This window comes from Capra hircus, chromosome 14 (assembly GCF_001704415.2).
Source record: "Capra hircus breed San Clemente chromosome 14, ASM170441v1, whole genome shotgun sequence".
NCBI classification, from domain to species: domain Eukaryota; kingdom Metazoa; phylum Chordata; class Mammalia; order Artiodactyla; family Bovidae; genus Capra; species Capra hircus.
In genome coordinates, this window is record NC_030821.1 from 32,271,585 (window position 1) to 32,288,568 (window position 16,984).

Consider the following 16,984-nt stretch of genomic DNA (forward strand, 5'->3'; position numbering starts at 1 on the left):
AACAATTAACTTTTATGGTATTAGAAATGCCTAAAAGGTACATCCAGCCATTCTGCCATTCAAACTGATAAGTATTCATGCAACTTTTATCTCTACTTTTTTTAAAATATTTTTTCTGCCTTGCAAAAGCAATAACGGTCATAAATAATGTATATACCTACAGACCTGTAGGCAATGGTTTTTTGAAAATGTGTATCTTCATTTAAGTCTTATAGCATTTTTAAAGTCTTATAGCTTAAATTGCTGAAGTCTGTAGGCTGTAATTATCTTAAAACATGAGTCATGCTTCTGTCTTTGATTAATCCCTCCCTAAGTTGCAGAAAGGCCTTATGAACACTCTGAAGCTAAATTTATGATTTTCTTTCTTTCAAATATTAAGCAGAGTGTGTTATCCCTCCTCTGTGCTTCCGTAACACCTCACACAATTCTTCATGTTAGCACTTACCTCACCGTGCTGTAATTATTTGTTTGTATTTGTCTCTCCTGTTAAATAATGATTCCATTAAAGCAGTGCTTATTTCTTATTCAACCCTAAACTCTTAGCATCTAGAAAAATTCTTGGCATGCAGTAGACATCAGAAAATAATTGTTAAAGGTATGAAATCTTCAAACCTCCTATATCACTGCCACCAGCTTTAATGGCATAATTTGTACAACAATGTTGACAGAATGACCTGTTTTCATCAAGTTATCTTTAGAGATTTCACATTTGCTATACACATTCAGTCATCCTAAAGTTTAGCAATCTCCATATGTTTACAAACTGTTAAATAATTTAACATGGCATTTGTGTGGTTCCCAAGTAAATAATAAATGTAAAATTGCTAATTGATTTCTGGCTTGGCCTTTGTCAACACTGAAAGAAATAGGACCAGTAATCATTTTGCATAAGATCATCAGGTTGCACATCTTAAACTTACACAATGTTGCTTGTCACTTATATTCTGATAAAACTGAAAAAAAAGATGTTAATAACAACAACAATTAGGACCAGAACATTTCTGTAGCATACTCAGAAAGTCTCACTAGACTTTCTCTACTGAGATTCAGTAAATCTCCACATTTAAAGACTGTATTGGAATAGAATTGGCCACTACTATTGGAAGAATCTATTTTGTAGAAAAGACAAATACTTTAAAAAAATTTTTTAATGTATCAATTTAATTAGGTGTTTTAAATAGCATAGTCTGCACAAACCATACTAATTAAGAACTAGAACTGTGGTATGCACAGATTTCTGCTAGAATATATACGTATGTTAGTTGTTGGCCACATTTGAGTCTGCATTTTTAACCTTTCTACTGGAGCTACTATATAAGACTGTGAAACATATTCTTTTTGTTACCTATACTGGTGGTAACTTAATTCTGATTAGTGACTCAGGGTTATAATATTGTATATTTTTCATCTTAAGGAAAAGACCCTGATGCTGGGCAAGACTGAGGGCAAAAAGAGATGGAGGAGACAAAGGGTGAGATAATTGGATGGTATCACTGACTCAATGGACATGAGTCTGAAAAAACTCTGGGAGATAGTGAAGGACAGGGATGCCTGGTTGTGCTGCAGTTCATTGTATCGCAAACGGTCAGACCCAAGCTAGCAACTGAACAACACGCCTTAAGGAACCTAGTTAAAATTAACAACAGTATAAAAGTAGCATGCAATATTTTAAGACTATGTGTAGCAAAAATGTGATTTTTCAAAATCTGGAAGGCTTTGCCTTGAGGTATTTTATGATGATGTTGTGTGAGAGTGACCATAGGTAACTGGGGTGCTTTAAATTAGTGGATCTGATTTAGCTCTTGAGTTAATGCTGGAAAATGTAGCTGAGTTAAATGTATAGAATGAAATTCTGTGAATTACTAACAGAGAATAAGATCTTGTTGATTTGAAGTAATAAAACCTAGGAGGCAATGATAGTTAGATCAAGTTAGATAGGTTTGGAGATTTGACCACTAAAGCTCTAGGAAATAATTTAGTTTACTACTACACACTAACTCTGTAACTTGGGATATGTGAAAGAAAAAATACAGCCTAACAAAATGTATGGGAAAAAGTACAGAATCTGCCAAAGTGAATTCTTCTAACATCAAATAAGAGTGTAGAGCATTTCAACCAACATAAAGGCTCCCCACAACAACTGGGGGAGTTGAACTCATGAATTTAGCTGCCAATTTGATATTCAGAATCTATGTAAATGTTCTGAACTTTATACATTGCCTTTAAAATTCTGTTTTCCCTGTGTGTGTGTTCAGGCATGTCTGACTCTTCACCTCCCCATGGACTGACTGTAGCCCACAGGGCTTCTTTGTCCCTTTAATTTCCCAGGCAAGAATACTGGAATAGTCATTTCCTACCCCAGGGGGTCTCACCCACCCACATATCTTGCATCAGCAGGCAGATTGCTTACCACTGGCAGCACCAGAGAAGCCCCCTGTTTTCCCTGTCCTAATTCAAAGTACCAAAATGCGTGACACTTCTCAAGCCAGAGATTTAGGAATCAACTTTGACTCTTCTATCCTCTTCACTTCCACATCCAATTACTGTCACTGCTACCTCCAGAATATGTCACAAATGCATCATCTTCTTTGTTTCATATACCTCCAGTCTAGACACCTGTGTCATCTCACCTATACACCTCACAGACCAAGTGGTCTCTGCTTCCATGTGGCTTCCCTTCCAAATTTTCTCCAAAGGGAAATCAGAATAATCTGTAGGAGCATAAATCTGCTGCTTTCTATCCTCTGCTTAAATTAGATATCTTCCAAATGAACTTTGAATAATGCCCAAGCTCCATATTAGTTCAAAACACCCTGTGACATTTTTTCCTCATTACCAAATCTCCGTTTATATTGCTACACACTTGAAAACAAGTGCTTGTGCCAATTGTACCAAGGTTTGGTACATACCAAACCTTGAAATCACTGTGGGAAACTTATGACTACACTTTTGAAATCTACATTAAACATTTCCACAGCAGCAGCACCATTTTGTATTTCACTAGTTATGAATAAAGGTTCCAATTTAATTGCATGTATTTAGTATCAGAATTGAATTGTAGTACGCCTAGTTAACATCCCCAAGAGTGTTGGGCCATTGCTGTGAAATAGATCCCTACACATTTGGTGTCAGAGATGTTCTGTAGGTAGAATAACAGTTTTTTTTTTTTTTCTCTCTCTGTTGCACATACACACCCCTACTCCCCAAACTGGCTATAAACCAGACCACAAACAAGTTGTAAAGTGTGAGTTAAAGATGGTTTTGAGCAGTAGAAAAATCCTTGATTTTTACCTATTCTATGGCCAACTTGATAATCTGAATGAATGGTCCAATACTTAATTGAATGGAGTAGTAAAATCATTCATGTATGTTTATCTGAACAACTCACAGACTCCCACTGTTGTATATCAGAATACAGAAAAAGGAAATTTCCCTTGATTTACAAACAATTTATAACAAGGGTCCCCCAACTCTCGGGGTTCCTGTTAGGAACTGGGCCCCATAGCAGGAAGTTGGTGGCAGGCAGGTGAGACAGTAAAGCTTCATCTGTATTTACTGCTGCTCCTCATGGCTTGTATTACCACCTGAGCTGCACCTATCAAATCAGTGGTGGCATTAGATTCTCACAGGAGATGAACTCTAACCCTAAAGTCAAGGCGGAATATCCTGAGGTACCACAAAATAGAAATAAAGTGCACAATAAACATAAACCTCTTGAATCATCCTGAAATCATCTCCTACTCTGACCCTGTTCCATGGAACAATTGTCCTCCATGAAACCAATCTCTGGTACCAAAATGGGTGGAGATAGCTGCTTTGTAAAATTAAAGCACTGTTACAAAAATCAAATGAATTCAAAGAAATTAGCACTATAGATTTGCTATAGTTTCCAGTTATTAGAGAGTCTAGTAAGGCATATTATAATATTTACTATATTCTGTATTTCATTGAAATCTCAGTGGATACATAGTATAGTTTTGGCGTAGCAGACAAAATAACAGGTTTCAAATAAATAATACAAATCAAAGATTTAAAATTAGGCTTCTATGGAGAAGGCGATGGCACCCACTCCAGTACTCTTGCCTGGAAAATCCCATGGATGGAGGAGCATGGCAGGCTGCAGTCCATGGGGTCACTAAGAGTTAGACACGACTGAGCGACTTCATTTTCACTTTTCACTTTCATGCATTGGAGAAGGAAATAGCAACCCACTCCAGTGTTCTTGCCTGGAGAATCCCAGGGACAGGGGAGCCTGGTGGGCTGCCGTCTATGGGGTCGCTAAGAGTCGGACATGACTGAAGCGACACAGCAACAGCAGCAGCATGTAGAGTACATGTCAAGAGGCCAAATGGAATATCTCTACCACTATGCCAAAGCCTGTGACTGTGTGGATCACAATAAACTGTGGAAAATTCTGAAAGAGATGGGAATATCAGACCACCTGACCTGCCTCCTAAGAAATCTGCATGCAGGTCAGGAAGCAACAGTTAGAACTGGACATGGAACAACAGACTGGTTCCAAATAGGAAAAGGAGTATGTCAAGGCTGTATATTGTCATCCTGCTTATTTAACTTATATGCAGAGTACATCATGAGAAACGCTGGACTGGAAGAAACACAAGCTGGAATCAAGATTGCTGGGAGAAATATCAATAACCTCAGATATGCAGATGATACCAGCCTTATGGCAGAAAGTGAAGAGGAACTAAAAAGCCTCTTGATGAAAGTGAAAGTGGAGAGTGAAAAAGTTGTCTTAAAGCTCAACATTCAGAAAATGAGGATCATGGCATCTGGTCCCATCACTTCATGGGAAATAGATGGGGAAACAGTGGAAACAATGTCAGACTTTATTTTGGGGGGGCTCCAAAATCACTGCAGATGGTGACTGCAGCCATGAAATTAAAAGACGCTTACTCCTTGGAAGAAAAGTTATGACCAACCTAGATAGCATATTCAAAAGCAGAGACATTACTTTGCCGACTAAGTTCCGTCTAATCAAGGCTATGGTTTTTCCAGTACTCATGTATGGATGTGAGAGTTGGATTGTGAAGAAGGCTGAGTGCCCAAGAATTGATGCGTTTGAACTGTGGTATTGGAGAAGACTCTTGAGAGTTCCTTGGACTGCAAGGAGATCCAACCAGTCCATTCTGAAGGAGATCAGCCCTGGGATTTCTTTGGAAGGAATGATGCTAAAGCTGAAACTCCAATATTTTGGCCACCTCATGCGAAGAGTTGACTCATTGGAAAAGACTCTGCTGCTGGGAGGGATTGGGGGCAGGAGGAGAAGGGGACGACCGAGGATGAGATGGCTGGATGGCATCACGGACTCGATGGACGTGAGTCTGAGTGAACTTCGGGAGTTGGTAATAGACAGGTGGCGTGCTGCGATTCATGGGGTTGCAAAGAGTCAGACACGACTGAGCGACTGAACTGAACTGAACTGCACTACTATTCCAAGCAATCATCAATCTTTGTTGGATATATTTTAATGATTTTATTAGGCATTTCATTGTTTAAGCTTTCCTTCAGTGAACAGAGGGTCTAATAGGAATTTTCCTTCTATGTTTAACTCAACAGAGTAGGAAGAGTAGCTGCTTCCAGAAGGAGGCAATTCTACGGTAAAAGGTGAGGATTTAGGACAAGAAGAGAAGTATGAAGCCAGTGTTTACAAGCAATGTGTGCTTAGTCGCCCAGTGGTGTCCACCTCTTTGTGACCTCATGGACTATATGTAGCCTGCTGGGCTTCTCCACCCATGGGTATTCACCAGGCAAGAATACTGGAGAAGGTTGCCTGTCCTCCTCCAGGGGATCTTCCCAACCCAGGGATTGAACACAGGTCTCCCTCATTGCAGGTGGATTCTTTACCATCTGAGCCAGCAGGGAAGCCCATGAATATTGGAATGGATAGCCTATCACTTCTCCAGGGGAGCTTCCTGATGGAGGAATCAAACCAGGGTCTTTTCCATTGCAAGTGGATTCCTTACCAGCTGAGCTACCAGGGAAACCCTTATAAGAAATAACAATTACTACAACATAATTGAGAATATACCCAGTGTGTCTTGTAAATATTTCCTAGGAGAATTGTCTCATTAGCAGGTGAATGAATGTTTAGGCTGTCTTAACTCAGGCAAAAATATATATCATTTTTTCCCAGAATGTCTACTTCCTCCAAAGACAAGTCTCCACATGTACATATTATTGCCAAGTTGATGAATTGTAAGAGCTTGGTTTTTTGACATGTTAGCTGACACTATGTGAAGAGTGATAGTCTAATACTAAGGAACAAGCTGTAAGTGAACCCATCCAGGGTTTAGCACTTTGGTAGGATAGATAGATAAGGAAGCAAGTAATTTTAATATAGTAGTATAGCAAATATCTCTTAGTAAAGCATTTATCATGTGAACACAGTGGAAATTTGCCTAATTGTGCCACAAAATCTAACTGATTAATAATTGTCTATTCTGCCGCTGATTCAATCAAGTCATGCTCACAATTTGAGTTTGTAAAAGAAAGTAACTTTTATTTTTCTGACTTTGGTATAATTTCTGTTTTGCACTTTTGCTTTCATGTATACTATAGAGACCACTAAGTAAATTGCCAAGAGATATGCGATGCTGATTTTCATCACTGAGAAGAACTATAGTTTGATAAGCTCTTAATTAATATTAAAGAACAAAATAAATAAGTTTTTAAAATAATTTAGCTTTTATGTTGCAGAAAGTAATTCTAAATTTTGTTGCATGTACTCTAATGCCCAGGGCACTTGGCATAGCTAAAAATAAATAATGCATCTTTGCTGATCAGACTGATAAACATGCTCTCAGTTTTCAACTGATTGTTAGAAAATGTTAGATAACATTGCAAAAATAATGAGTTCTTGTGTGAAGTGGAGATCTTAAGTATCTTCTTTTTGTGCCTTGCTACAGACTGACTAGTAGCTCCAGGGTAATTACATTCTAAAGTGCTAAACCAGGAACATTGGAAAGAGGTACATTGTAGATTATAACTAGTCAGAAATTATATATAATTAAAATGTACATTTTAGGAATATTACAGTTTTGATAAACTATACAAGTAGACTTGAACTATATTAATTCTAAATACATTTTCTTCTGATTCTGGAAATAATGTATTTAAGTGTGCTAGTCTTGGATGTAACTACTAACTTATATGATGGGGACTGGCCAAAATGTGAGAAGACTCTGAGTTTACCTCCTTCCATGAGCATGTCAAAACAACTATTGACAGAGCCACTACCAATGAGAACAACCTGAAAATCAGCAGTGAAGTTCTTCTACAACTAAAGATATAAAGAAAGAAATACAATGAGACGAATAAGAGAGGTGGAGACAGGGTATTGACAAGACTCATATCCCCAAGTAGGTGAACCACATCCCCAAGTAGGTGACCCACAGAAAAAATAATCACAATTGAAGAGATTTTCATCAAGGTTCACCAGCCTGGGTATCCCGCATTGGATAAATAAGCCCCCAGAAAATCCGGTTATGAAAGGCCATCAGGGCTTGCATTTGGGAAATCCAGATGGTTATAGGAAACAAAGACTACTCTTAGAAGGCACACACAGGATCTTAACTTTTTTCTTTTTTTAAGAGAAGATTCAAAAGCTTCTGTGTCAGACCCACTTAATGATATTGGAAGGACTCCTAGAGAGGCAGGAAGCAACTGGGTCTCACCTTGGAAACATAAACACAGATGACAGCAATTTGGGGGAGCTCATTCTACTCTAAGAACACAAGCACTGACAGGTGCAATTACAGAGATGTCCCTCAAGCTTCCTAGCACCAGAACCAGGCCCCAGCCACCAATCTGTCAGAATCAGTCTTGGGATCCCCAAGGCCAAGCAGCCAGCCATGCAAAGATACAGCCCCTTCTAGCAGCAGGCTGCAGCAGCTGTGGGCCTCCTGAGCCTTTCTGTCCTCTTTGGACACAGTCCCACACACCAAAGTGGCCAGGATTCAGCCCCACTCACCAGCAGGATTGCAGAAGCCCCACTAAACCCAGGGGCCCAGCAGCTAACCATATCATGACCGGCGCCACCCTATAATGGGCAATAACCCTAGGATCTGGCCCCACTGGACTTCTCTGGTGGCTCAGTGGTAAATACTATACCTGTCAATGCAGGTGATGCAGGCCTGATCCCCGGGCCAGGAAGATTCCCTAGAGGAGGTAATGGCAACCCACTGCTGTATTCTTGCCTGGGAAATCCCATGTACAAAGGAGCCTGGTGGGCTACAATGCATAGGGTCACAAAAGAGTCAGACATGACTTAGCAACTAAACAACAAAACAGCTGGCCTCACCCATAAGTGAGCTCATTCAAGCCCCCAGATCCCAATCATACCCGTAGACCTGCACTAGGACTGAGTGAGTGAATGAAGTGAGACTCCTTTAACATGCAGTCAATCACACTATGACCCAGACCCACCCATTAGGAAACTACAGCCTCCACACTAGGTAAAGCCTGGCAGCAAACCAGGCAAAGACCGGACACATTTACCGGTTCAGCCACAGTAGCTTATTCCACCGCAACAAAAAGGTTCACAGAGCTAAATAGAGGGTGCTCCTAGATCATACAGGTCTCATGTAGCGAGCTGGGGCCGGGGGGGGATGGGGGGGCAGGTTGTTGCTAGGCTTATTGGATGTTTCATATATAAGGCCACTTTTCAAGATAGAGAAATGAAACCTATCTACTTAATACATAAAGAGTCAGGCAAAATGAGGCAATAGAGCAATATTCTCTAAAAAAACATGATAAAAATCTCAGGAGAGCTACAGAAGGTAGAGGCAAGCAATTTAACCAATAAAAGTTCAAGATAATTGTAATAAAGATGTTTGATGAAATTGGGAGAAGAATGGACGAGCACAGTGAGAGGTTAACAAAGAGAAGCCATGAAGAATCAAAAAGAATTGAAGACCATAATAATTAAAATACTCTAGAAGGAATCAATAGCAGATTAGATGATAGAGAGGAACAGATCAGCGAACTGGAAGGAAGAGTGGCAAAAATCACTCAAGCTGAATGGAAAATATATATATATACATTTTTAAATGAGAGCATTTTAAGACGTTCTTAGAAACATCATCAAGCATACTACCTTTCACATTATAGGGGCCCAGAAGGAGAAGAGAGAGCGAAAGGGGCAGAGAATATATTTGAAGACATATAGCTGAAAACTTACCTAATTGGGAAAGGAAATACACATTCAGATTCAGGAAGCATGTGCTTGTGTGCTGAGTTGCCTTAGTCATGTCCACCACTTTGTGATCCTATGGATTATAGCCTACCAGGCTCCTCTGTCCTTGGGATTCACCAGATAAGAATACTGGAGTGGGTTGCCATGTCCTTCTCCAGGGGATCCTTCCGACCCAGGGACTGAACCTGCATCTCTATGTCTTGTGCATTGGCAAGCGTGTTCTTTACCACTACCGCCACCTGGGAAGGCCAGAAAGCCTCAAAGAAGTTCAAACCAAAGAAGTCCACAACAAGACTCATTGTAACTGGCATAGCAAAAATTAAAGATGAAGAGAGAATGCTAAAACAAAAAGGGAAAAGAAGTTAGTTATGTATAATACAAGGGGACTCCAATAAGGAGGGGGGTTCATGTTTGGGAACGCATGTAAGAATTAAATATTTTAAAATTTAAAAAATAAAAAATAAATAAAATTTAAAAAAATAAATAAAAACAAACAAAAAAAAGTAAAAAGAAAAAAAGAAAAAAAAATCAGATCAGTGGTCTTTAGAGAAGAGACTACAGGCCAGAGGGAGTAGCAGAAAATATTTAAAGCAATTAAAAGAAAAAACCTATAGCCATGAATATTATGTCCAGCAAGAGTATCATTCAGATTTGAAGGGGAAATAGAGTTTTATAGGAAAACAAAAGCTAAAAACATTCAGCAGCCGATTCAAATCATATCAAACATCTTTTCAGCATCACCCTACAAATCAAGTAAAAAAAAAAAATACTAAAAACAAACCCATGAAGAAACAACCAATGTCTCACTGAAGAATTTTTTTTTTTAATGGAAACAAGTGAAAAGGAAGAACAGTGGTCAAAAATCATGGGACACAGCAAAAACAGTCCTAAGAGGGAAGTTTATAGCAATACAAGCCTACCTCAGCAAATAAGAAAACTCTAAAAAACAACCTAAACCTATACCTAAGCAAATAAAAAAATAACAACAATCAAAACACCCAAAGTTAGAAGAAATAAACAAATAATAAATATCAGAGCAGAAATAAATGAAATAGGAACTTAAGAAGAAGAACCTAAAAAGATCAGTAAAACTAAGGGCTGGTTTTTTTAAGAAATAAAACTGATAAAACTTTAGCCAGACTCATTAAGACAAAAAGAGATAAATGAAAGTGAAAGTGCTCAGTCATATTCAGCTCTTTGTGACACCATGGACTGTAGCCTACCAGGGTCCTTTGTCAATGGAATTTGCCAGACCGGATACTGGAGTGGGTTGCCATGCTCTCTTCCAGGAGATCTTCCCAACCCAGAGATCGAACACAGGTCTCCCACATTGCAGGAGAATTATTTACCATCTGAGCCACCAGGCAAGCCCAAGTTGAAAACAGAAAATTGATAAACCTTTAGCCAGACTCATTAAGACAAAAGAGAGAAGTCCCCCAAAAATCAAATTAAATAGATATTACAACCAACACTACAGAAATACAAAGGATCATAAGAGGTTAATACAAGTAATAATATACCCATAAAATGGACAACCAGAGAGAAATAGGTACCTGGAAATGAGCAATTTCCTAAGAATGAATCAGGAATAGAAAATAAAGACAGATAACCAGTAAAGAAATGGAATGAGTAATAAAAACAGTCTCAAACAAAAGTCCAGAATCAGAGAGCTTCACAGATGAATTCTACCAAATATTTAAAGAATCGTTAACACCTATTCTCTCAAACAATTTCCAAAAATTTCAGGAGAGGAACACTTCTGAACTCATTCCGAGGTGGGAGATAGATGGGTCCCAGGCTGAAGAGTTGGAGTTTGTCCCCTGTGTGAGGATAGGAGAGAGAGAGAAGTTGAGTTCTGACCAGATAAGAAATAAAGAGAACACATATTCTTCATTCTTAAGGTCAAGAAGATCTTCCCAACTATACAGGAGCAGAAAGGCTCCTTGGAAGCCAAAGGCAGGGGGATGCCACCCCGTAGTAGGATGTCAACCTACCCATAGACCTCTTCTGTAGAATCCATATTGGCTAAGAGATATATGTGCACACATGAGATAAACTGAGACTCTGAGATGGGGAAACAGTGGCTGACTTTATTTTGGGGGGCTCCAAAACCACTGCAGATGGTGACTGCAGCCATGAAATTAAAAGACGCTTACTCCTTAGAAGGAAAGTTATGACCAACTTAGACAGCGTATTAAAAAGCAGAGACAATACTTTGCCAACAAAGGTCCATCCAGTCAAAACTGTTTTTTCCAGTGGTCATGAATGGATGTGAGAATTGGACTATAAAGAAAGCTGAGTACCAAAGAATTGATGCTTTTGAACTGTGGTGTTGGAGAATACTCTTGAGAGTCCCTTGGACTACAAGGAGATCCATCCAGTCCATCCTAAAGGAGATCAGTCCTGAGTGTTCATTGGAAAGACTGATATTGAAGCTGAAACTCCAATACTTTGGACACCTGATGTGAAGAGTTGATTCATTTGAAAAGACTCTGATGCTGGGAAAGATTGAAGGCAGGAAGAGAAGGGGATGACAGAAGTTGAGATGGTTGAATGGCATCACTGACTCAAAGGACGTGAGTCTGGGTAAACTCCAGGAGTTGGTGATGGACAGGGAGGCCTGGTGTGCTGCAGTTACATGGGGTCACAAAGCATCGGACATGACTATGCGACTGAACTGAACTGAGACTCTGAGAGAAACCAAATATACACTCAGGGCCAGGAAAAGCCAGATGATTGACCAGAGGAAACTCAAAAGAAATGCCCCATATAAGTGATTCTAACTACCACAAGAGCATGACTCTCTACATTGATCCATGTGTCTATCCACATGTACACTTTTCCCTTTTTTCTCCTAATAAATACTTTACTTGTTTGATTACTTTCAATCGATTTGGGGGAATTCATTTCTGTAAAGTTGATGAGCCAGGGCCTTGTCCCTGGCCACTGATCTAGCAGCTAGAATTCAGTGCCCTCTCTGCCACAGCCTGACTTGAATCTCTGGCCAGGGAACAGACATTCTACTTCAAGCCACTGAATGCAGAGGCCACCTGAGATCAATCCTACCAGGTCAGCACCACCTTGATACCAAAACCACACAAGAACACTGCGAAGAAAGAGTATTACAGGCTAATATTATAGATGGACATAGATGTCAAAATTTCTCAACAAAACTTTAGCAAACTGAATTAAATAATCACCAAAAGGATCATACATTACAGTCAAGTGGTTTTATCCCAGGGATGCAAGAACAATTCAGAATCTGCAAATGAATCAATGCAATACACCACATTAAGTTCAGTTCAGTTCAGTCACTCAGTCGTGTCTGACTCTTTGAGACCCCATGAACTGCAGCACACTTGGCCTCCCTGTCCATCACCAACTCCCAGAGTCCACCCAAAGCCATGTCCACTGAGTCAGTGATGCCATCCAACCATTTCATCCTCTGTCATCCCCTTCTCCTACTGCCCCCAATCCCTCCCAGCATCAGAGTCCTTTCCAATGAGTCAACTCTTTGCATGAGGTGGCCAAAGTACTGGAGCTTCAGCTTTAGCATCATTCCTTCCAAAGAAATCCCAGGGTTGATCTCCTTCAGAATGGACTGGTTGGATCTCCTTGCAGTCCAAGGGACTCTCAAGAGTCTTCTCCAACACCACAGTTCAAAAGCATCAAGTCTTCGGCTAACAAATTAAAAATTAAATCATATGAACATCTCAATAGATACAGAAAAACCTTTTGACAAGGGAGCATACCTCACACAATAGCAGACATATATGTATGACAAGATCACAGCTAACATCATGCTCAATGGTGAAAAGCTAAAAGCAGTCCCTCTAAATTCAGAAACTTGGCCAAGGATGTCTACTCTCACCACTTTTATTCATCATAGTATTGGAAGTCCAAACCACAGCAGTCATACAAGAAAAATAAATAAAATACAAATTTTAAGCGAAGAAGTAAGACTGTTAGTGTTTGTTTATGACATGATACTCCGTATAGAAAATCAAAAGATATCACCAAAAACAATCGAAAGTCATCAATTAATTCAGTAATGTTGAAGCATACAAAATTAGTGTACAGAAATCTGTTGCATTTCTATACCCTACTAATAAATTATCAGAAAGAGAAGTTAAGGAAACAATTCAATTTATAATTGCATCACAAAGAATAAAATACTCAGGCATACATCTAAGGAGGTAAAGACATATACTCAACAAACTATTAGACATCGGTGAAAGAAGTGGAAGAAAATAGAAATAAATGATAAAGACATACCATACTCTAGGATTGGAAGAATTAACATTTTTAAAATGCCATTCTACTCATGGCTGTCTACAGATTTAGAGCAATACCTGTAAAAACACTAATAGCATTTTTCACAAAACCTGAACAAATAGTTCTTAAATTTGTATGGAAACACAAAATACCCGGAGTAGTCAAAACTATCTTGAGAAAGTAAAATGAAGCTGGAAGTATCATGCTGATTTCAAACTATACTACAACTATGTACTATTGCAGCAATTAAAGCAGTTTGGTACTGTCACAAAAATAGGCATATAGATCAAAGAACAAAACAGAGATACCAGAAATTAACCCAAACTTATATGGTCAGTTAATCTGTAACAAAGGAGGCAAGCATACACAAGGGGGAGCACAGCCTCTTCAATAAATATTATAGAGAAACTGGATAGCTATATGCATAAGAATCACACTAGACTAATTTCTCATACATATATAAAAACTCAAAATGGATTAAAAACTTAAAAGTAACCTGAACATTAAACCCCTAGAAGATAACAGCACACTCTTTGACAGAGGTCTTATCAGTAACTTTTTTTTTTTTTTTTTGGTGAAGTATCACAGAAGGGAAACAAAAACAAAAATAAATAGGACTACTCAAACTTAAAGGGCTTCCCAGGTAGCTCAGCTGGTAAAGAATTTGCCTGCAATATGAGAGACCTGGGTTCAATCCCTGGGATGGCAAGATCCCCTGGAGAAGGGAAAGGCTACCCACTCCAGTATTCTGGCCTGGAGCATTCCCTGGACTCCATAGTCCATGGGGTCGCAGAGTTGGACACGACTGAATGACTTTCACTCACTCAAACTAAAAAGCTTTTGCACAGAGAATGAGACTATTAACAAAATGAAAAGGTCATCTAATGAATGGGAGTAGATATTTCTAATGGAGAAGGCAATGGCACCCCACTCCAGTACTCTTGCCTGGCAAATCCCATGGACGGAGGCTGCAGTCCATGGGGTCACGAAGAGTCAGACACGACTAAGCGACTTCATTTTCACTTTTCACTTTCATGCATTGAAGAAGGAAATGGCAACCCACTCCAGTGTTCTTGCCTGGAGAATGCCAGGGACAGGGGAACCTGGTGGGCTGCCATCTCTAGGGTCGCACAGAGTCGGACACGACTGAAGCAACTTAGCAGCAGTAGATATTTGCAAAGAATATATCTTATAATGGGTAAATATCTAAAATATACAAAAAAAAAAAACACACCTCACACAACTCAATATCAGAAACAAATACCAGATTAAAGCCTGGTCAAAAGACCTGAATAAATTTTTTTCCAAAGAGGACATATTAACAGCCAACAGTCACATGAAAAGGTGCTCATCATTAGTCATCAGGAAAACACTAGTCAAAACCACAGTTAGATATCATCTCACACATGTCAGAATGACTACTGGAAAATAGTCAACAAATAACCAATGTTGGCAAGGAAGAGAAAAGAAGGGAGCCCTCTTGCACTGTTGGTGGAAATGTAAATTGATTGGTACGCCACTATGGAAAACACTAGGGGATTTCCTCAAAAGATTTAAAACAGAACTGTTATATGATCTAGTTAACCCACATCTAAGTATTTATTTGAAGAAAATGAAAATAGTAATTTGAAAAGATACATGCACATTGTACATTGTAGCATTATTCACAATAACCAACGTATGGAAGAAACCTAAGTGCCCAGAGATAAACTGATGAAGGTAAAGCATTTATACCACAGGCATAAAAAGAATGAAATCTTGTCTTTCAGGACAACTTGAGTGGATAGATGGTATTATGTTAAGTGAAGTAAATAGGACCAAGACAGTTATTATATGATTTCACATATATGTTGTATCTAAAAAAGAAAACAAATGAATATATATAAGAAAACAGAAACAGTCATAAATACAGAGAACAAACAAGTAATTGTCACAAATAATTGGGGTTGGGGTATGATAGAAGCAGGTGAGAAAAATAAGTGTTACAAACTCCCAGGGAGTAATAAATGAGTCAGAGCTTTGAAATATATAACGTAATATAGTCAATAAAAAAAAAAAAAAAAAAACTGGTATGGCTCTAACAGAAGCAGAAGATGTTAAGAAGAGGTGGCAAGAATACACAGAAGAACTACGCAAAAAGGATGTTCACAACCCAGATAATCATGATGGTGTGATCACTCACCTAGAGCCAGATATCCTAGAATGTGAAGTCAAGTGGGCCTTAGAAAGCATCACTATGAACAAAGCTAGTTCCAGTGGAGCTATTTCAAATCCTGAAAGATGATGCTGTGAAAGTGCTGCACTCAATATGCCAGCAAATTTGGAAAACTCAGCAGTGGCCACAGGCCTGGAAAAGGTCAATTTTCATTCCAATCCCAAAGAAAGGCAATGCCAAAGAATGCACAAATACCACACACTTGCACTCATCTCACACACTAGTAAAGTAATGCTCAGAATTCTCCAAGCCCGACTTCAACAGTACATGAACCATGAACTTCCAGATGTTCAAGCTAGTTTTAGAAAAGGCAGAGGAACCAGAGATCAAATTGGTAACATCTGTTAGATCATCAGAAAAGCAAAAGAATTCCAGCAAAATATCTACTTCTGCTTTATTGACTATGCAAAGCCTTTCACTGTGTGGACCACAACAATCTATGGAAAATTCTGCAAGAGATGGGAATACCAGACCACCTGACATGCCTCTTGAGAAATCTGCATGCAGGTCAGGAAGCAACAGTTAGATCTGGATATGGAACAGCAGAGTGGTTCAAATACAGAAAGGAGTATGTCAAGGCTATCTATTGTCACCCTGCTTATTTAACTTCTATGTAGAGTACATCATGAGAAACGCTGGGCTGGAAGAAGCACAAGCTGGAATCAAGATTGCTGGGAGAAATATCAATAACCTCAGATATGCAGATGACACCATCCTTATGGCAGAAAGTGAAAAGGAACTAAAGAGCCTCTTGATGAAAGTGAAAGAGGAGAGTGAAAAAGTTGGCTTAAAAATCAACATTGAGAAAACTAAGATCATGTGGCAACTGGTCCCATCACTTCATGGCAAATAGATGGGGAAACAGTGAAAACAGTGACAGACTATTTTTTGGGCCCCCAAATCACTGCAGATGGTGACTGCAGCCCTGAAATTAAGAAGCTTGCTCCTGGAAGAAAAGTTATGACCAACCTAGACAGCATAATTAAAAAGCAGAGACACTGCTTTACCAACAAATGTCCATCTAGTCAAAGCTATATTTTTTCCAGTAGTCATGTATGGATGTGAGAGTTGGACTATAAAGATAGCTGAGATCCGAAGAATTGATGCTTTTGAACTGTGGTGTTGGAGAAGACTCTTGAGAGTCCCTTGGATTGCAAAGAGATCCAACCAGTCCTTCCGAAAGGAGATCAGTCTGAATATTCATTGAAAGGACTGATGCTGAAGCTGAAGCTTCAATACCTTGGCCACCTGAGTCAGTGAAGAACTGACTTATTTGAAAA